At 48.8% G+C, this 22412-nt stretch overlaps 1 pseudogene; it reads right to left on the reverse strand.

The window, feature by feature from the left end:
* Positions 1–1843: 1843 nt before the first annotated feature.
* Positions 1844–22412, reverse strand: part of LOC119309031 — a 21198-nt pseudogene continuing 629 nt past the window's right edge.

The raw sequence follows: 22412 nt of genomic DNA on the forward strand, positions 1-22412 counted from the left end.
TGCAGGTTGGTTTACATCGATCGCGATTCTCGCCGCCGATGGAGCACATGCATCATATGCATGCATGGAGGTGCACGGCGGGGTATGTACGGTCCCCCGACCGGAGGGAGAGGTTGGGAGTTCTTGCGCGCGGTGGCTTTTGGGGTACGTGCTCCGTTCACCGAACTCGGAGGTCGAGTCGAACGAACGACGGAGGAGCACCGGAGGCGTCCGACGGTGGCAACCAAATCGCCATGGCCGGAACTGGGGAACCTCCGCAGCGGGTGGATTTGTGAGTCGAGAACTCTGAGAGTTTGACCCCGTCGAGGAGTGAGTAGACCGTGGCCGTGGTCGATTACCGGGCAGCTTCATGTCATGTCGGCGCGCGGAATGGGAGAAAAGGTTGCTGCTTTGCTCGGAATTCGAACCGGCCGGAGTCGACGGCGGACGTGGTGGTCCGGGAGGGTGCGGAACGGCGGGGAGGGAGGTCCGGCTGGAGGTGGAGCCGCCGATGGCATGTAGATTCCTTCCGAATGAGGAGGAGGAGGAGGAGATGGGGCCACGGCCACGGTGGAGCCATGCCGGAGGCAGGGAAGACGACCAACGATTCCTTGGCTGTTGGTTGAGTGAAATTAATAATCAGGGTGGCGACGATCCATATGGCGCCGTTTTGGTCGCCGATCACATCACAGTAGCGTGCACTAGGTGCGCGCGGCTGGCACCATCGCCGGCGTAGACGTGTGCAGTTGGGAGAACGATTGTCGCCGCCGTACGTCTTGGGCGCCGATGGAGCACATGCACATGCATGCATGGACGTGCACTGCCACGACGTGGTATGTACGACCCCCGGAGGGAGAGGTTGGGATGGGAGCTCTGGCGGTGGCTTTTGGGGTACGGGCTCCGTCGACCAAAATCACCATGGGCGAAACCGGGGAAGGTAGGTACTAGCTAGGCTCCCTCCGCGGTAGGTGGATTTCTGAAAGGTCGGGCAACGGCGACGGTCGAGCTTCACGTGGGAGACGGCGACGCGCAGAATGGGAGAAAGGTTGCTGCCTGGCTCGGGCTCGGAATTCGAGTCTGAATCGACGGCGGCCGTGTTGGTCGGTTGATTGGGTGGTGGTCCGGGACCGTGAGGCTTGAGGACTCGCGCGCGGATGGCAGCGTGAGGCTACGGCAGGCGATTGAGGTCTCCTCGCCCTCGCCGGCGCCGGCGTGGGAAGTAGGAGAGGTTGGTGTCGTGGGGAAAATTAAAGAAAGAGGAGATGTGGAGTTTGCGCTCGCTCGCAACGGAGAAGAGAATTAAAGGGTGTTTGTTTCCAGGGACTTATTGGCTTAGGGACTTAAAAAAGTCCCTATAAGTCCCATCTAAACCAAATAGGAGGGACTAGGGACTTAAAGTGGGCAGTTGGGACTTATGAAATAAGACTCTCAAGGAGAGACTTATATGGACTTATAGTTATAATATGGTCTTATAGGGACTTATAAGTCTCAGGAACCAAAAAGATAGGGACTTTTTAGGGACTTGGGACTAAAAAAATTCCTAAGACCAAACAGGGCCTTAGAAGAGAAGAAGAAGAAGAAGAAAAGGGAATGCAAGGGAAGGAAGCGTGCCATCCATCGACTCGCTGGTTTCAGTGCACGCGAGCGCGTCTCCACAAGATCGTTTCCATCCATCCATCCAACCGCTCTCTCTGTCCTGTCCTGCTCGGAAACCAGCCATACTCATAATACTACCAAGTTACCAAGTAAGTGAATAGGCTACGAGCAGTGGCTTACAGGGAATACTTTATTGGCATCACCGATGCAGTTGCAGACGGAGCCGGACTGACCCCGATAAAAGATCCTGATCGATCAGTCAAACTCCTCAAACTTCAGCATTGACAGAGCCGAGCTCTTTGACCATGCTCCGCAGGTTCTCCCAGGACACCCCGCCGGGCGCCGCGGCCTCCTCCGCGTTGACCTTCCACCCAGCCGTGCTCCCCCGCATGTCCTCCGCCTTCATCGCATGCCTGACGTGGCTAGCCACCTGCTCCCTCCTCACCTCGTCGTCAAGCCGGACGCCCACACCCCACACCTCGCAGGCGTACTTGCAGTTGGTGTACTGGTCGACGAACCCCGGCCAGCACACCATCGGCACTCCGGCAGCCACGCTCTCGCAGGTCGAGTTCCACCCGTTATGCGTCAGGAAGCACCCCACGGCCGGGTGCCCTAGCACCTGATCCTGCGGGCACCACGTGGTCAGGAAGCACCGCCCTGCAGTCGCCGCGACGAACTCCGCCGGCAGTGAGCTCAAGCCAGCGCCGGCGTTGCGCCGGGGACGAGGTTGTCCCAGATGGACCAGAGAAACGGTTGGCCGCTGGCGGCGAGGCCCCACGCGAACTCGGCGAGCTAGTCGGTGGAGAGGACCGTAAGGCTGCCAAAGTTGGCGTACATGATGGAGCCCGGTTGTTGCGTGTCCAACCACGCGAGGCACTCGCTGTCCTGCTTCCACAGGCCCAGGCCGCTGGCGGAGCCCGAGGCGTCGTCGTCCCTTGGCCTTAGGTGGTGGTTGAGGAGGGGGCCTAGGGGACCGACAGTGTAGATGCGCGGGTATTCGGCGCGGAGAGCGGCGAGGACGTCGGCTTCTAGGTCGTCGAAGGTGTTGAGGATGAGCGTGCCGGCCTTGGTGCAGCCGTTGGCCTCCACGATGTTGAAACGGAGGCCAAAATCGTCCGGGTCGGTCGTGCAGACGAAGCTGGAGGTGTCTCCGAGGCTGATCCGCGGCATGCCCGGGATCCAGTCGATGACCGTTCTACTCAGGTGTCCGTTCGTCAAGCAGCTCTCGTCTGCAAACATACGTATGTAATAACAGTACAAACAATGAAACAAATACTAGTAAGTTTACTGTAAGTTGCTCAAAAAACAAAGGTTTGCCAAGTTGCTCGAAAATTTATAATAAGTCAATGTTTTATTATTTTTTGAATAAATTAAGGCAATGTTTCGAGGCAAAGATTTGTAAAAATCACATTGAGTTTTGAGAAACGGATTTTTTTTTATTGTTTCTCAATTGGAGCATGCAAAAACTCCAAACCAAACTAGATCAACGCACCCTACACTCTTAGCACCTAGGAGATCGACAAGTGGACAGAAGGAGCTAGCCTGACTCGGGGAAGACATCACAAATAAGCGTCGAAGATGGAGTGCATTGCATCCCGGATGCCCATGCTCACAACACCAACCAACACATGACAACACGGCGCCCCAAGCCTCGCCGCGGAGGCAAAAGAGGCAACCCACACCAGCTACTCCTCCGGAAGACACCCTGAGCACGCAAGCAGCATCTCCAAGGAGAGGACGACGCCATGGCGCCAACGCTGCATGGCCCGGCAAACCGAGCCTAAGGTTTCCCCCGGTGCCTGATCAGGGGATGGACATGGCCATGACAATGCCTCCAGGGAGGAGACGAAGCCCACAAGGCGTCATTGTTGCCCGCGGCCACAACAACCCACAGGTTTCTCTTCGGCCATGTTCATCAAGTTTCGATACTATGCCTTTATAATCTCTCGAAACCTCCAAAAAGATTTATTGAGCAATTTTTTCACCGTCACCAACCCATGTTCCACAACAATCTAATCTAGAGCTATTTTTGATACCTTGTCAGACTAGGAATTCACCGTTGGAGCTATCTTCATACTACCACCTAGTGGTAGTTACCACCACCCTTACTGCCGTCGGATGCCATCCATGTGTGGAAGCTGATTAACGGGTCACGGTTTTGGAAGTAGCTAGATTTTCTCAACCCGATTAAATATCCAGCCGCACCCTCCCAATTTATATGGCTAGTTTTATCATAGTATATAACTACCTCGAGTCAAAGCAAATGAGGCTAGCCTTTAAAATATATCCGTCGGCATCGCGGCCGCCGCTGGCGTCATGTTTCACGGCAGGTAAGCATGTGGAGTTATTACGGTGATCCATCCCAAAACACATATGTTAATCTTTGCTCCATCTTTTTTTGTGGGGTAATCTTTGCTCCATCTTGCTCTACTTCTCTAGATTTAGCATATGTACGTGTGACCTATGGATGCCAAGACCGGTGCTCATGCTTCAGATCAGGACTACACAATCAGAAAAAAAAGAGGCCCATCTGCAACGGATTTTTTGTCTTTCGTGATCCATATGCTTGGAAAATGTGAACAATTCATCTTTTATCTGTTAATTCCAGGTTGGGGACAAGATATATACAAATGCACGGCCTTCATGCGAGTTTTATCCCTGAAGTGAGACAGACGGCATCATGCGTACATACACCGGCCCTATCATCGACGACAACATGGCGTTGATATCCGTGGCCGGGCGCATTCTTGCTTTCCGGGACATCACTCGTCTGCTGTTGTTGCCGGGCTACCAAATGCTAATACTAATTCTTTTATATTTTGTTGGATACTTTTCAACATTTCAAAGTACGTCGCCATCGGATATGTGGCCATGGCGACGCCGCTGATATCCACCAACTATGTTGGCTCCGCACTTGCACCACGTACTGTTCAGTACTGCTCCGGCACTTCTGACATACCTGATGATGGTGAGAAGTGGAGACACATGGTAGAGGGACGTGATTGCTCCAGCATGGCGGCGGCGGCTGCACCAACGTATACGTCCGATCACAGATTAAGAGTTGCTAAACAAAGTTCAGGAATGATAAGATGGGCACATGACCGGAGGGAAACAACAGAATAAATTGTATATGATCATTCGATGTCACGTAGAGGTCGATGGAATCATGGATGAACTACTTACATTATCTGTGTAGTACATCAATGTGTATATGTTGGCTCCGTATCTTTAATTTGTTGTTGTAGCAAGAGATAATACTACATACTATATTTCTTGTAGCAAGAGATAATACTACATACTTTTTTTCGCGAGATAATACTACATACTACCTTTTAATTATTATACTCCATACTACTTTTCTTACATATAGTCTCTTTTTGTAATCTACATACTCCCTTTCTCTAATATACATACTATATGCATGCATGTGAGAGTGCCTCGGAAATTCCACGGAATGCACGCTAACATACTACTATTACGTATACATACGCTCTCTTTTTAATTCCATTGATATACTCGATCCTTGTCTTAATACTGTAAACCTCAATTAAACATCATACTCTATACTCCAATTTAAGAGCGTACATACTCTATACACCATGCCTCCAACAACTGTAAGGCATACATCATACTTTTCATAATCTATATGACTATGGAGTATATATATTCTACTTTTTTCTGAAGTATATAGTATGTATAACATAGCTCGACGAATATATTGTATATAGAGTATATATGGAGTATATATATTCTACTTTTTCTGAAGTATATAGTATGTACCTATAATATAGCTGGACAAGTATACTATATATAGTGTATGGAGTATGTATATTGAGACTATCCAGCGGGGGTAGAATATGTATGGAACAAATATACCATAGAGGAACAAGAGGATGTTTCGAATATTAGTTGGTGCAGTACGTAAGTCACGCTAACTAACCCTTATCCGGTGTTTAAAAAAGCAGCTAGCACTTATCCACGCAGTGATATACGGTGCATGCGGTCGGGCTACTAGCGTGTTGTTCAACTAACTACTGAGAGTGAAATGTTAATGGATCATTATTCATCCACTAACCCGTTTGCACATCGGTGTAGAAGGACACGTGGCACACAGATAATTAGGAGGTAACTACCACTGCTTGTAGATAAAATTTGTCCTATATATATATATATATATATATATATATATATATATATATATATATATATATATAAAGAGAGAGAGAGAGAGAGAATGAGAGAGAGAGAGAGAGGAGTTGGACCTCATCGTCGTGAGTCCCGATGTAAAATATCCCTCATCGCGGGACTATTGAGAATTCATCTCAGAGGGGCGGAAGTCCCGACTTACAAGGCCACACTTACCACTCAATCTGCTCAACAACAGTACAATGTATGACTAAGTGCATAATCAGGATCTCCCGTGGAGATTTTAGATAAAAGGCATGCGTGCGACTTTATAGATAAAGACACCAGACAGAGTTCGAACACTAACAACCAACGAAACAGACAGATGAAATGTTGCCCCAAACGCGGGCTCACCTGAAGTTTAAAGGAGAGATACATGGCTCCCAGGCCAGCACACGTACGGCACGCAGGCCGGAGGAACTAAGAATGACATAGCCAGCAACTAGTCAACGCCAAAGCAACTAAGCAACATGCTCCTGTCTGGCTAGGGAAGATGCCGAGGCCCGCACTTTAGATATCAGGAGATCAAGAGCATCCCAGTCCTCCGTCTTAGTCAATGATCTCCACTGCTACAGGAACATACATGATTTAAATAAGCAATCAGCAGGCTTAGCAGGGAAAACATGGTCGATGGTAAATTTTATTCCTAGTCGTCCGTAAAGACCAGCACATAGCTCCAAGGACAACCCAGAAGACCCTTTTAGAAACGCCAGTCAAAGAATTAGCAAGGGCCCGAATCTTAGAGAAGGATGAGGGGTCCCATGAGACCTGGAGCCAGGATCTAACACATCTCCAGACCAACTTGGCCAAAACACAGTGGAAAAAAAATGTGATTCGTGTCCTCCAAAGCACCGTAGTGGGCGCAGAAATCCGATCCCGGGCCATTCCTCTTATGGACCTGGTCCGCCGCGGGCAAACGCCCTCGAAAAGCTTGCCACATGAAGATCTTCACCTTTGGGGGAATACGAGCCCGCCAAACCAGATTAAATCTGTTGGTGGGAGATCCGCCAACAAGCTTTGAATATAAATACTTAACCGAAAAATGAACTGGAGAGGTATGGGGCTAGACCACCGAGTCCACGTTCTCCAAGAGCGTAGGGAAGAAAACAGTAAGTCTTTGCCAATCTTCAAAATCTACATGAGATAGGGAATGACGAAAAGACCAAGTCCCAATTATTAGCCGAGAGCTCGGCGATTGAGATGTTTGGGTTGGGACAATAGGAAAAGAATGTGGGAAAACTCACAGACAGAGGTGAGTCTCCACACCACCAATCAAGCTAGAAGCAAACAGAGAAGCCGTCCCCGACAACAAACTTAACATGGGCCAAAAACAAAGGCCTAACTTTGACCAAATCCTTCCAGAATTGTGAGCCTCCATGCGCAGAAGCAAACAACGGGATAGAAAGAGGGAAGTACGTAGCTTGAAGGACAGAGAACCATAAGGATCCAACTCCTGTTGTCATAATTTTTCACCACCATGTAATCAGTAGGCATTTATTCATGATGGTAGTGTTAATAATGCCCAACCCCAAAGGTTTTTTGGTCTACACATAAGTTTCCACCCGACAAATCTATATTTGCGCCTATTGTCTGCCACATTCTAGTAGAAAACACCTCTATGCTTATGAAAGCATGTGTGCGTGCCAACCGAGAGCAGATAGAAGCACATGAAAAACATTGATAAGGAGGATAAGCAAGCGTTGATCAGCGCCACTTTCCCAGCATTAGTATTGTATCTATCTCGCCAAAGGAGGACCCTATTGCCCACTTTAGCCACGGCAGGAGCAAATTCTTTCTCATAAAGCATATCAGGGGAGATAGGGAGGCCCAGATATTTAAACAGGAAAGGTCCCAGCTTACAATTGAGGAGGTGGGCCACCCTTAAGGCCTCGATATTATCCACACCAGTAACTATGACCTCACTTTTAGAGAAGTTAATTTTGAGACCCGACAGTGCCTTGAAGCACAAAAGAATAAACTTGAGGTGAGCGATGCAGGATTCATTTAGGTCTACCATAATGATAGTGTCATCCGCATATTGGAGATGAGTGACCCCTTCAGCATCGATCTTTTTTTATATAAATTGGTTCGAGGTCTTACCTTTGAGTGGCACGTAGCCTCTTTCCGTTAGCTCCCGGAGCCGCATGTGGGCCATCAGCGATGCAGCGCTACAAGTCCAGAGCACCATGCTCGGCACGCCCAGCTCCCGCGCCACGTCCAGCGCTGTAAGACAATAGGCTTTGGGGGGAACCGACACAACCCTCTAGGGGTGGACTATCACATATATATATAATGAGGTGGTATACAATGTTACAATATACACATGTAAATACAGTCTAACACCCTCCCTCAATCTTAGCCACTTTCTAATGAATCTAGAAGGGTAAGATTGCGCCTGCAAGTCTCAAACTGTGGCAAAGGCAATGGCTTGGTGAAGATGTCAGCAAGTTGATCCTTGGAAGAAATAAACTTGATCTGTAGTTGCTTCTGAGAGACACGTTCACGCACAAAGTGATAGTCAACTTCAATGTGTTTCGTTCGGGCATGGAATACCGGATTTGCAGAAAGGTATGTAGCACCGATGTTATCACACCAAAGAACAGGAGGCTGTGATTGGGGTATACTTAACTCCTGAAGCAAGGACTGTACCCAGATGATCTCTGATGTGGCATTGGCCACAGCCTTATACTCAGCCTTAGTACTGCTACGCGAGACAGTAGCCTGTTTCCGAGCACTCCAGGCAATCAGGTTAGAGCCAAAGAAGACAGCATACCCCCCCGTGGATCGCCTGTCATCCGGATTGCCAGCCCAGTCTGCATCAGAATATGCTGAAAGACAACCAGAGTCAGATGGCCGAATATGCAAACCATGAGCCACCGTGAAACGAATATAGCGCAAAATCCTCTTAACAGCAGACCAATGAGTGTCACGGGGTGACTGCAGATACTGGCAGACTCGGTTAACAGCATAGGAAATGTCTGGTCGCGTGATCGTCAAGTACTGGAGCCCACCAACAATACTCCTGTACTCTGTCGCATCAGAAGAAGAAAGAAGCACACCATCAACAGCATTGAGCTTATCAGTGGTAGACATGGGTGTAGTCGTCGGTTTGCACTTAAGCATCCCAGCTCGCTGCAACAAATCCAGAGAGTACTTCTTCTGCGTCATAACAAGGCCAGCAGCACGAGAAGTAACCTCCACACCAAGAAAGTAATGAAGCTTCCCAAGATCCTTGACCGCAAAATCAGCACCAAGTGAGCGAACAAGCGCAGTAGCAGCCGACTGAGAGGAGCTGACCAAAATGATATCATCTACATAGACCAACAAGTTGTTGGGGAACGTAGCAGAAATTCAAAAATTTTCCTACGCGTATCACCAAGATCTATCTATGGAGAGACCAGCAACGAGTAGAAAGGAGAGTGCATCTACATACCCTTGTAGATCGCTAAGCGGCAGCGTTCAAGTGAACGGGGTTGATGGAGTCGTACTCGTCGTGATTCAGATCACCGATGATCCTAGTGCCGAACGGACGGCACCTCCGCGTTCAACACACGTACAGCTCGACGATGTCTCCCACGCCTTGATCCAGCAAGGAGAGAGGGAGAGGTTGAGGAAGACTCCATCCAGCAGCAGCACAACGGCGTGGTGATGATGGAGGAGCGTGGCAATCCTGCAGGGCTTCGCCAAGCACCTACGGGAGAGGAGGAGGTGTCACGGGAGGGAGGGAGGCGCCAAAGGCTCAGGTGTGGATGCCCTCCCTCCCCTCCACTATATATAGGGGTAGGGGAGAGGGGGGAGGCGCAGCCTTGCCCCCTACTCCAAGAAAGGGGTGCGGCCAAGAGGGGGGGAGGAGTCCATCCTCCCCAAGGCACCTCGGAGGTGCCTTCCCCCTCGAGGACTCTTCCCTCTAGGGTTCCCTAGGCGCATGGGCCTCTTGGGGCTGGTGCCCTTGGCCCATGTAGGCCAAGGCGCACCCCTTACAGCCCATGTGCCCCCCCGGGGCAGGTGGCCCCACCCGGTGGGCCCCCGGGACCCTTCCGGTGGTCCCGGTACAATACCGATGACCCCAAAACTTGTCCCGATGGCCGAAACAGGACTTCCTATATATAAATCTTTACCTCCGGACCATGCCGGAACTCCTCGTGACGTCCGGGATCTCATCCGGGACTCCGAACAACATTCGGTTACCACATACAAGCTTCCTTTATAACCCTAGCATCATCGAACCTTAAGTGTGTTGACCCTACGGGTTCGGGAGACATGCAGACATGACCGAGACGTTCTCCGGTCAATAACCAACAGCGGGATCTGGATACCCATGTTGGCTCCCACATGTTCCACGATGATCTCATCGGATGAACCACGATGTCAAGGACTCAATCGATCCCGTATACAATTCCCTTTGTCTATCGGTATTTTACTTGCCCGAGATTCGATCGTCGGTATCCAATACCTTGTTCAATCTCGTTACCGGCAAGTCACTTTACTCGTTCCGTAACACATCATCCCGTGATCAACTCCTTGGTCACATTGCGCATTTGATGATGTCCTACCGAGTGGGCCCAGAGATACCTCTCCGCTTACACGGAGTGACAAATCCCAGTCTCGATTCGTGCCAACCCAACAGACACTTTCGGAGATACCTGTAATGCACCTTTATAGCCACCCAGTTACGTTGTGACGTTTGATACACCCAAAGCACTCCTACGGTATCCAGAAGTTACACGATCTCATGGTCAAAGGAAGAGATACTTGACATTGGCAAAGCTCTAGCAAACGAACTACACGATCTTTGTGCTATGCTTAGGATTGGGTCTTGTCCATCACATCATTCTCCTAATGATGTGATCCCGTTATCAACGACATCCAATGTCCATAGCCAGGAAACCATGACTATCTGTTGATCACAACGAGCTAGTCAACTAGAGGCTCACTAGGGACATATTGTGGTCTATGTATTCACACGTGTATTACGATTTCCGGATAATACAGTTATAGCATGAATAAGAGACAATTATCATGAACAAGGAAATATAATAATAATACTTTTATTATTGCCTCTAGGGCATATTTCCAACAGTCTCCCACTTGCACTAGAGTCAATAATCTAGTTCACATCGCCATGTGATTAACACTCACAGGTCACATCGCCATGTGACTAATACCCAAGAGTTTACTAGAGTCGGTAGTCGAGTTCACATCACTATGTGATTAACACTCAATGAGTTTTATGTTTGATCATGTTGCTTGTGAGAGAGGTTTTAGTCAACAGGTCTGAACCTTTCAGATCCGTGTGTGCTTTACAAATCTCTATGTCATCTCCTAGATGCAGCTACCACGCTCTATTTGGAGCTATTCCAAACAACTGTTCTACTTGGAGCTATTCTAAATTATTGCTCCATTATATGTATCCGGTCTCTCTACTCAGAGCTATCCAGATAGGTGTCAAGCTTGCATCGTCGTAACCTTTACGACGAACTCTTTTACCACCTCCATAATCGAGAAAAAAATTCCTTAGTCCACTAATTTCTAAGGATAACTTTGACCGCTGTCCTGTGATCCATTCTTGGATCACTCTTGTACCCCTTGACTGACTCATGGCAAGGCACACTTCAGGTGCGGTACACAGCATAGCATACTGAAGAGCCTACGTCTTAAGCATAGGGGACGACCTTCGTCCTTTCTCTCTATTCTGCCGTGGTCGAGCTTTAAGTCTTAACTTCGTACCTTACAACTCAGGCAAGAACTCCTTCTTTGATTGGTCCATCTTAAACACCTTCAAGATCATGTCAAGGTATGTGCTCATTTGAAAGTACCATTAAGCGTTTTGATCTATCCTTATAGATCTTGATGCTCAATGCTCAAGTAGCTTAATCCAGGTTTTCTATTGAAAAACACTTTCAAAATAACCCTATATGCTTTCTAGAAATTCTACATCATCTCTGATCATCAATATGTCAACAACATATACTCATCAGAAATTCTATAGTGCTCCCACTCACTTCTTTGGAAATACAAGTTTCTCATAAACTTTGTACAAACCCAAAATCTTTGATCATCATCAAAGCATACATTCCAACTCCGAGATGCTCACTCCAGTCCTTAGAAGGATTGCTGGAGCTTTGCATACTTATTAGCATCTTTCGGGATTGACAAAACCTTCCGGTTGTATCACATACAACCTTTCCTCATTAAAATCGTCGAGGAAACAATGTTTTGACATCCTATCTGCAAGATTTCATAAATAATGCAGTAATCGCTAATATAATTCCAACAGACTCTTAGCATCGCTACGAGTGAGAAAATCTCATCGTAGTCAACTCCTTGAACTTGTCGGAAAACATCTTAACGACAAGTCGAGCTTTCTTAATGGTGACATTTACCATCATTGTCCGTCTTCCTTTTGAAATCCATCTGTACTCATTAGCCTTACGACCATCGAGCCGTTCTGCCAAAGTCTACACTTTGCTTTCATACATGGATCCTCTCTTGGATTTTATGGCCTCAAGCCATTTATCGGAATCCGGGCCCACCATCGCTTCTCCATAGCTCGTAGGTTCATTGTTGTCTAGCAACATGACCTTCAAGACAGGATTACGTACCACTCTGAAGTAGTACGCATCCTTGTCATCCTACGAGGTTTGGGAGTGACTTGATCCGAAGTTTCATGATCAATATCATAAGCTTCCACTTCAATTGGTGTAGGTGCCACAGGAACAACTCCCTGTGCCCTGTCACACACTAGTTGAAGAGACGGTTCAATAACCTCATCAAGTCTCCACCATCCTCCCACTCAATTCTTTCGAGAGAAACTTTTCCTCGAGAAAGGACCCGATTCTAGAAACAATCCATATTGCTTTCGGATCTGAATTAGGAGGTATACCCAACTATTTTGGGTTTCCTATGAAGATGCATTTTATCCGCTTTGGGTTCGAGCTTAATCCTGAAACTTTTTCACATAAGCGTCGCAGCCCCAAACCTTTAAGAAACGACAACTTAGGTTTCTCTAAACCATAATTCATACGGTGTCATCTCATCGGAATTACGTGGTGCCCTATTTAAAGTGAATGTGGTTGTCTCTAATGCCTAACCCATGAACGATAGTGGTAATTCGATAAGAGACATCATGGTACGCACCATATCCAATAGGGTGCAACTATGATGTTCGGACACACCATCACATTATGGTGTTCCAGGCGGTATTAATTGCGAAACAATTTCCACAATGTCTTAATTGTGTGCCAAAACTCGTAACTCGGATATTCATCTCTATGATCATATCATAGACATTTTATCCTCTTGTCACAATGATCTGCTACTTCACTCTGAAATTACTTGAACCATTCAATAATTCAGACTTGTGTTTCATCAAGTAAATATTCTCAACATCTACTCGAATCATCTGTGAAGTAAGAACATAACGATATTCACTGCATGCCTCAGCACTCATTGGACTGCACACATCAAAATGTGTTACTTCCTACAAGTTGCTATCTTGTTCCATCTTACTGAAAACGAGGCTTTTCAGTCATCTTGCCCATGTGGTATGATTTGCATATCTCAAGTGATTCAAAATCAAGTGAGTCCAAACGATCCATTTGCATGGAGTTTCTTCATGCATATACACCAATAGACATGGTTCGCATGTCTCAAACTTTTCAAAACGAGTGAGTCCAAAGATCCATCATCATGGAGCTTCTTCATGCGTTTTATACCATTATGACTTACATGGCAGTGCCACAAGTAAGTGGTACTATCATTACTATCTTATATCTTTTGGCATGAAAATGTGTATCCCTACGATCAAGATTCAATAAACCATTCCTTTAGGTGCAAGAGCACTTATTCAGGTTTATTACTAATCTTGATGGTAGAGGGAGCATGCGATGTTAGATCACATCAAACTTGGAAACACTTCCAACACATATCGTCAGCTCACCTTTAGCCAGTCTCCGTTTTATTCCGTAGCTTTTATTTCGAGTTACTAACACTTAGCAACCGAACCGGTATCTAATACCCTGGTGCTACTAGGAGTACTAATAAAGTACACATTAACATAATGTATATCCAATATACTTCTATCGACCTTGCCAGCCTTCTCATCTACCAAGTATCTAGGGTAATCCTGCTCCAGTGGTTGTTCCCCTTATTACAGAAGCACTTAGTCTCGGGTTTGGGTTCAACCTCGGGTTTCTTCATTGGTGCAGCAGCTGATTTTCCGTTTCATGAAGTATCCCTTCTTTCCCTTGCCCTTCTTGAAACTAGTGGTTTCATCAACCATCAACAATTGATGCTCCTTCTTGATTTCTACTTTCGTGGTGTCAAACAACGCGAATATTTCAAGGATCATCATATCTATCCCTGATATGTTATAGTTCATCACGAAGCTCTAGCAGCTTGGTGGTAATGACTTCGGAGAAACTATCACTATTTCATCTGGAAGATCAACTCCCACTTGATTCAAGTGATTGTTGTACTCAGACAATCTGAGCGCAAGCTCAACAATTGAGCTTCTCTCCTTAGTTTGCAGGCTAAGAAAATCGTCGGAGGTCTCAAGCCTCTTGACGTGGGCACGAGCCTGAAATCCTAATTTCAGCCCTCGAAACATCTCATATGTTCCGCGACGTTTCGAAAAACGTCTTTAGTGCCTCAACTCTAAACCGTTTAACTGAACTATCACGTAGTTATCAAAACGTGTATGTTCGATGTTCGAAACATCCACAAACGACGTTTGGGGTTCAGCACACTGAGCAGTGCATTAAGGACATAAGCTATCTACTGTCTGCATAATTGCTACTTTCAACTTTCAACTATATTTTCTCTAGGAACATATCTAAAACAGTAGAACTAAAGCGCGAGCTACGACATAATTTGCAAAAGGTTTTTTGACTATGTTCAAGATAATTAAGTTCATCTCATGAACTCCCACTCAGATAGACATCCCTCTGGTCATCTAAGTGATCACATGATCCGAGTCAACTAGGCCGTGTCCGATCATCACGTGAGACGGACTAGTTATCATCGGTGAACATCTTCATGTTGATCGTATCTACTATACGACTCATGCTCGACCTTTCGGTCTCCGTGTTCCGAGGCCATGTCTGCACATGCTAGGCTCGTCAAGTTAACCCTAAGTGTTTTCGCTGTGTAAAACTGTCTTACACCCGTTGTATGTGAATGTAAGAATCCATCACACCCGATCATCACGTGATGCTTAGAAGCGACGAACTGTAGCAACGGTGCACAGTTAGGGGAGAACACTTCTTGAAATTTTGTAAGGGATCATCTTATTTACTACCGGCGTCCTAAGTAAACAAGATGCATAAACATGATAAACATCACATGCAATCAAATAGAGTTGTGACATGATATGGCCAATATCATATAGCTCCTTTGATCTTCATCTTCGGGGCTCCATGATCATCTTGTCACCGGCATGACACCATGATCTCCATCATCATGATCTCCATCATCATGTCTTCATGAAGTTGTCACGCCAACGACTACTTCTACTTCTATGACTAACGCATTTAGCAATAAAGTAAAGTAAGTTACATGGCGTTCTTCAATGACACGCAGGTCATAAAAAAATAAAGACAACTCCTATGGCTCCTGCCGGTTGTCATACTCATCGACATGCAAGTCGTGAATCCTATTACAAGAACATGATCAATCTCATACATCACATATCATTCATCACATTCTTCTTGGCCATATCACATCACATAGCATACCCTGCAAAAACAAGTTAGACGTCCTCTAATTGTTGTTGCATGTTTTACGTGGCTGCTATGGGTTTCTAGCAAGAACGTTTCTTACCTACGCAAGACCACAACGTGATATGCCAATTGCTATTTACCCTTCATAAGGACCCTTTTCATCGAATCCGTTCCGACTAAAGTGGGAGAGACTGGCACCCGCTAGCCACCTTATGCACCAAGTGCATGTCAATCGGTGGAACCTGTCTCACGTAAGAGTACGTGTAAGGTCGGTCCGGGCCGCTTCATCCCACAATACCGTCGAAACAAGATTGGACTAGTAACGGTAAGCATATTGAACAACATCAACGCCCACAACTACTTTGTGTTCAACTCGTGCAAAGAATCTACGCAATAGACCTAGCTCTGATACCACTGTTGGGGAACGTAGCAGAAATTCAAAAATTTTCCTACGCGTATCACCAAGATCTATCTATGGAGAGACCAGCAACGAGTAGAAAGGAGAGTGCATCTACATACCCTTGTAGATCGCTAAGCGGAAGCGTTCAAGTGAACGGGGTTGATGGAGTCGTACTCGTCGTGATTCAGATCACCGATGATCCTAGTGCCGAACGGACGGCACCTCCGCGTTCAACACACGTACAGCTCGACGATGTCTCCCACGCCTTGATCCAGCAAGGAGAGAGGGAGAGGTTGAGGAAGACTCCATCCAGCAGCAGCACAACGGCGTGGTGATGATGGAGGAGCGTGGCAATCCTGCAGGGCTTCGCCAAGCACCTACGGGAGAGGAGGAGGTGTCACGGGAGGGAGGGAGGAGCCAAAGGCTCAGGTGTGGATGCCCTCCCTCCCCTCCACTATATATAGGGGCAGGGGAGAGGGGGGAGGCGCAGCCTTGCCCCCTACTCCAAGAAAGGGGTGCGGCCAAGAGGGGGGGAGGAGTCCATCCTCCCCAAGGCACCTCGGAGGTGCCTTCCCCCTCGAGGACTCTTCCCTCTAGGGTTCCCTAGGCGCATGGGCCTCTTGGGGCTGGTGCCCTTGGCCCATGTAGGCCAGGCGCACCCCCTACAGCCCATGTGGCCCCCCGGGGCAGGTGGCCCCACCCGGTGGGCCCCCGGGACCCTTCCGGTGGTCCCGGTACAATACCGATGACCCCGAAACTTGTCCCGATGGCCGAAACAGGACTTCCTATATATAAATCTTTACCTCCGGACCATTCCGGAACTCCTCGTGACGTCCGGGATCTCATCCGGGACTCCGAACAACATTCGGTTACCACATACAAGCTTCCTTTATAACCCTAGCGTCATCGAACCTTAAGTGTGTAGACCCTACGGGTTCGGGAGACATGCAGACATGACCGAGACGTTCTCCGGTCAATAACCAACAGCGGGATCTGGATACCCATGTTGGCTCCCACATGTTCCACGATGATCTCATCGGATGAACCACGATGTCAAGGACTCAATCGATCCCTTATACAATTCCCTTTGTCTATCGGTATTTTACTTGCCCGAGATTCGGTCGTCGGTATCCAATACCTTGTTCAATCTCGTTACCGGCAAGTCACTTTACTCGTTCCGTAACACATCATCCCGTGATCAACTCCTTGGTCACATTGCGCATTTGATGATGTCCTACCGAGTGGGCCCAGAGATACCTCTCCGCTTACACGCAGTGATAAATCCCAGTCTCGATTCGTGCCAACCCAACAGACACTTTCGGAGATACCTGTAATGCACCTTTATAGCCACCCAGTTACGTTGTGACGTTTGATACACCCAAAGCACTCCTACGGTATCCAGGAGTTACACGATCTCATGGTCAAAGGAAGAGATACTTGACATTGGCAAAGCTCTAGCAAACGAACTACACGATCTTTGTGCTATGCTTAGGATTGGGTCTTGTCCATCACATCATTCTCCTAATGATGTGATCCCGTTATCAACGACATCCAATGTCCATAGCCAGGAAACCATGACTATCTGTTGATCACAACGAGCTAGTAAACTAGAGGCTCACTAGGGACATATTGTGGTCTATGTATTCACACGTGTATTACGATTTCCGGATAATACAGTTATAGCATGAATAAAAGACAATTATCATGAACAAGGAAATATAATAATAATACTTTTATTATTGCCTCTAGGGCATATTTCCAACACAAGTACATAGTAACCTCAGGCCTTTGAAGAAGAAACCATGAGGAGTCAGCAGTTGATGATGCAAAACCATGAGCACGAAGAGCCATTGCAAGACGAGCATGCCAAGCACGAGGAGCCTGCTTCAGACCATAAATTGCCTTGGACAGACGACAGAGATGATCAGGGCGATCCGGATCAGAGAAACCCGGAGGCTGGCGCATGTAAACCTCCTCCGCCAAGACACCATGAAGAAAAGCATTTTGAACATCAAGCCGACGAAGAAACCAACCTCGAGTAACAGCCAGAGAGAGAAGAAGTCTGATGATAGTAGGCTTGACCACTGGACTGAAGGTGTCTTCATAGTCAAGTCCAAAACGCTGTCGAAAACCACGAGCAACCAGACGAGCCTTATAGCGCTCAATGGACCCATCAGAATGCCTCTTCACTTTGAAAACCCATTTGGAATCAATGACATTTACCCGTGATTGTGGAGGAACAAGAGTCCATGTCTGATTGCTTAGAAGCGCTTGATACTCCTGCTCCATGGCCTCTCTCCAATGAGGAATGCGCATAGCAGCTTGATACGTGCGTGGCTCAGAGGATGGATCTGCGAGAGCAGCAGACATGCACGCCGCTAACCAAGCAACTGTGCCATCGTGACGTTGCTTAGGCTGAAAAATGCCACTCCGACTGCGCGTATGTGGACGTAGAGCAGCAGCAGGAGCCGGCGGAGGCGAAGGTGACGGAGACTTGACGGTCGCCGGAGATGCAGGAATCACCTCAGGCGAGCTCGGGACAGACGACTCCGGGCTGCATGGCGAAGACTGGCCCGACGACAGGGGCTCAGAGGCCATGGGCGAACCGAGAGTGGGCGAGGCCAGCTCCAGTGACACCGGCCCAGACGGCCTTGGCGAGGCGAGAGCAGGCGAGGCCGGCCCTGATGAGAAGGGCCCAGACACCCTGGGCGAGGCAGGGGCGGGCGAGGCCAGGCCTGGTGATGACTGCCCCGACGCCCTGGGCGAGACGGGGACCGAGGAGGCCGGCCCAGTCGGCGGGGTTGTAGGGCGCGACGATGGCGAAGGCAGCCCAGAAGCCAGAGGCGACCGGGCCAGGACGTCGATCGGCCGTGCATGAGCACGGAAACCGAGGCCATGCAGGGGCGCCATGTGCTCCTCATGCACAACAGAAGGTGCCGAGGATGAAGGAGATGGCGACGAAGAGGAAGATGGCACTTCCAGAATCTCCAAACGAGCCCCACGACCAGTGCCTGCACCATGGTTAGGCAACAATAGAGGAGAATATGCAACATCATCAAATTGGTCAGAAGCAACAGAGGATGAATGCATGACAGGTGGCTCGGTAGTGGACACAGGGAGTTTGGCAAAGGGAAAAACATGCTCATCAAACACAACATCCCGAGAGATGTAGACATGATTAGTGGGCACATGAAGACATTTGTATCCTTTATGGAGAGAGCTATAACCAAGAAAAACACACTTCTTGGAACGAAACTCGAGCTTACGCTTGTTATATGGACGGAGATGGGGCCAGCAAGCACACCCAAATACCTTGAGAAAGGTGTAGTTCGGTTGTTCATTAAGGAGAACTTCAATGGGAGTCTTCATATTCAAAACACGAGTGGGAGTACGATTGATGAGAAAACATGCAGTGGTGAAAGCATCACTCCAAAAACGAAACGGAACAGATGCATGGGCCAAAAGAGTCAGACCAGCTTCAACAATGTGACGATGCTTACGTTCTACTGAACCATTCTGCTGATGTGTATGTGGACATGCTAAACGGTGAGTGATCCCAAGCGACTGAAAGAAGGAGTTGAGGTTGCGATACTCGCCACCCCAGTCCGACTGAACATGAACAATTTTGTGCTTGAGAAGGCGTTCAACATGTTTTTGGAACTGAACAAAAATGTCAAACACATCAGATTTACGTTTGATAAGATAAAGCCAGGTAAAGCGGCTGTAAGCATCAACAAAACTGATATAGTAATTATGACCACTAACAGAAGTCTGAGCAGGACCCCATACATCTGAAAACACAAGTTCTAAAGGATGTTTCACCTCACGACTGGACTCCGAAAAAGGAAGTTGATGACTCTTCCCCTGCTGACAAGCATCACACACTGCTACATCTTTATTACTAGACACACTAGGAAGCTCATGACGACGCAAAACATGCCGGACAATAGGTGTGGCCGGGTGACCAAGACGAGCATGCCACTGTGACGGAGATTCCCGAACTCCACTGAAGACGCGAGCAACGCCAGGATGCTCCAGACGATAGAGACCTTGGCAGAGCCGCCCACTAAGAAGAATGTCCCTCGTGCCCCGATCCTTAATAAAAATATCAAAAGGATGAAATTCACAAAGCACATTATTATCACGAGTGAGTTTAGGAACTGAAAGAAGATTACGTGTCACAGATGGAACTCGAAGAACATTGCGAAGTTGAAGACTCCTATTGGCATGTCTAGTGAGAAGTGATGCTTGACCAATATGAGAGATGTGCATACCTGCTTCATTGGCGGTGTGGATCTTGTCGGAGCCATGGTAGGGTTCACGAGTGTGAAGCTTCCCCATCTCACTGGTCAGGTGCTCTGTCGCCCCAGAGTCCATGTACCAGTGGGGATCAATGGAGTAGGACTGAGTGTGTCCCTGTGGCTTCTGCGGCGGCGAACGATCAGCCATGGCGACCTGAAGAGCAAAGTTGCGTGTATCCTTCCCGTCATTGTCGAGACCAAGAAAACCCCGCTGGAAGCGCTTGTGACACTTCGAGGCCCAGTGCCCATCGCGACCACAAAGCTGGCACACACGTGGACCTCCAGCCCCTGGTAGCGTCGCAGTAGGAGGAGGGGCCGAGGCGGGTGGTGGTGACTGCCCCGAAGGAGCCCTGGATGAAGCAGAGGAGTGACCACCCTTGGTGGCGGCGTTTGCCGAGAGGGCGCCGTTGCCCCTGGACCGGCGCGTCTCGACTCGTTGCTCAGTAAGCAGGAGGCGTGAAAAGACCTCGTGTGCTGGCATGGGCGTGGAGTTGCCTCTCTCATTGATGGTCTCGACTAGGGCGTCATACTCCTCATCAAGACCATTGACAATAAACGAGTTGAACTCCGAGTCGGTGAGGGGCTGTCCAATGGAGGCCAGCGTGTCGGCGAGACTCTTGACTTTGTTGTAGAACTCAGTGGCGGTGGAGACAAGCTTCTGACACTCCCCAAGTTGGCGACGGAGCCTAGATACACGAGCCTGCGACTGTGCCGCAAACGAGCGCTCAAGAATAGTCCATGCCTCGTGGGACGTCTTGGCGAAGACAACAAGCCCAGCAACGGCCGGAGAGAGCGACCCCTGGATGGAGGAGAGGTTCGCCTGATCCTGCCCTGTCCAGACACGGTGAGCCGGATTATAGACCGGACCGTGCACGCTGTCAACCAGCGCAGGAGGGAAAGGGAGAGAGACGTCGACATACCCAAGCAGATAGTGACTCCCAAGAAGCGGAAGAACCTGCGCGCGCCAGAAGATGTAATTGTCCGATGACAACTTGATGGTGATGAGATGGCCGAAGTGAAACGGCGGCGGCGGCTGCGATCCCATCGAGGAGACTGGCTGAGGTGAGACCACCGTGGAGACACTCAGAGGGGCAGCCGGCGCGGTGACAGAGGGCGCGATGGCCGCGGTTGACGCCGCGAAGCCTGCCAGCGCGACGTCCTCCGCCACCAGCGGCGCAGTGGCCGAGGGCGCGACAGCCGCGGTTGACGGGGCGGCGGCGGTGTGGGCCACAAGCGCCTGCCCGAGCGAAGTAGCAGGCGGCGGGAGCGCGAAGAGGGAGCCGACGCTCCGTGTCCCGATCGGCGCCTGAAGGGAGGTGGCATCCAGCGGCCTCGAGAGAAGTGCCGCGAGGGGGGCCGGCAGAAAACCGGTGGCGGTGGAGCCGGACGCAGCGGCGGACGTCATAGAAGTCGGGCGATGGCGATGGCGGGCGCGGCGGCGGCGGCGGTGGCGGCGGCGGCGGCGGCCGCGGTTTAGGGTTTTTAGGCGGAAGCGGACGTAACCTAGCGTGATACCATGTAAGACAATAGGCTTTGGGGGGAACCGACACAACCCTCTAGGGGTGGCCTATCACATATATATATATATAATGAGGTGGTATACAACGTTACAATATACACATGTAAATACAGTCTAACAAGCGCGAAGCTCATCAACACCGTCGGCAGCATGCAGGTCACCGGTGGCACGCCTGGGGTGCCGTTGAGCTGCAGGAGGAGCTCCTTCAGCGGCTCCGCGGACCGCTGGCTCGTGGCGGCAGACAGCCTGAGGTCATAGTCCTCGACGTCCCGGTCAAAGTTTTGGATCCCAAGTGGACATTTTTTCTCGAGGGGCACCGGAATTTGCGGTTACCATGGTAACCGCGAAACACCGGAAAAAATTCAAACGAAATTTGAAATTAAATTTTGAATTCAAATATTTTTGAAATCGATATTGATAGAGGTTTAACTCCCATAGTTATCACTTATCTGCTCTTGGCGTAGTGGCTATTCAAGCCGAACTCCCCCTTGCTAAAAGGTCACGAGTTCGACACCTGTCCAGTCCAACAAATTTGTAGCTTTTTTTAACTTTTGCATATCAAAAAGAAATTAAAAAGCGTGTGTCAAGATTCGAACCCACAACGTGCTGTTGAGGAAAGGCTGGCGTTGCACTAGGCCACGACCACTTTCGTTAAAATAGAAGAGATGGCCCTTATTTAACTACACTCTGAGCGTTTGAATTTAAAATTTTCG

This window comes from Triticum dicoccoides, chromosome 5B (assembly GCF_002162155.2).
Source record: "Triticum dicoccoides isolate Atlit2015 ecotype Zavitan chromosome 5B, WEW_v2.0, whole genome shotgun sequence".
Classification (NCBI taxonomy): Eukaryota; Viridiplantae; Streptophyta; class Magnoliopsida; order Poales; family Poaceae; genus Triticum; species Triticum dicoccoides.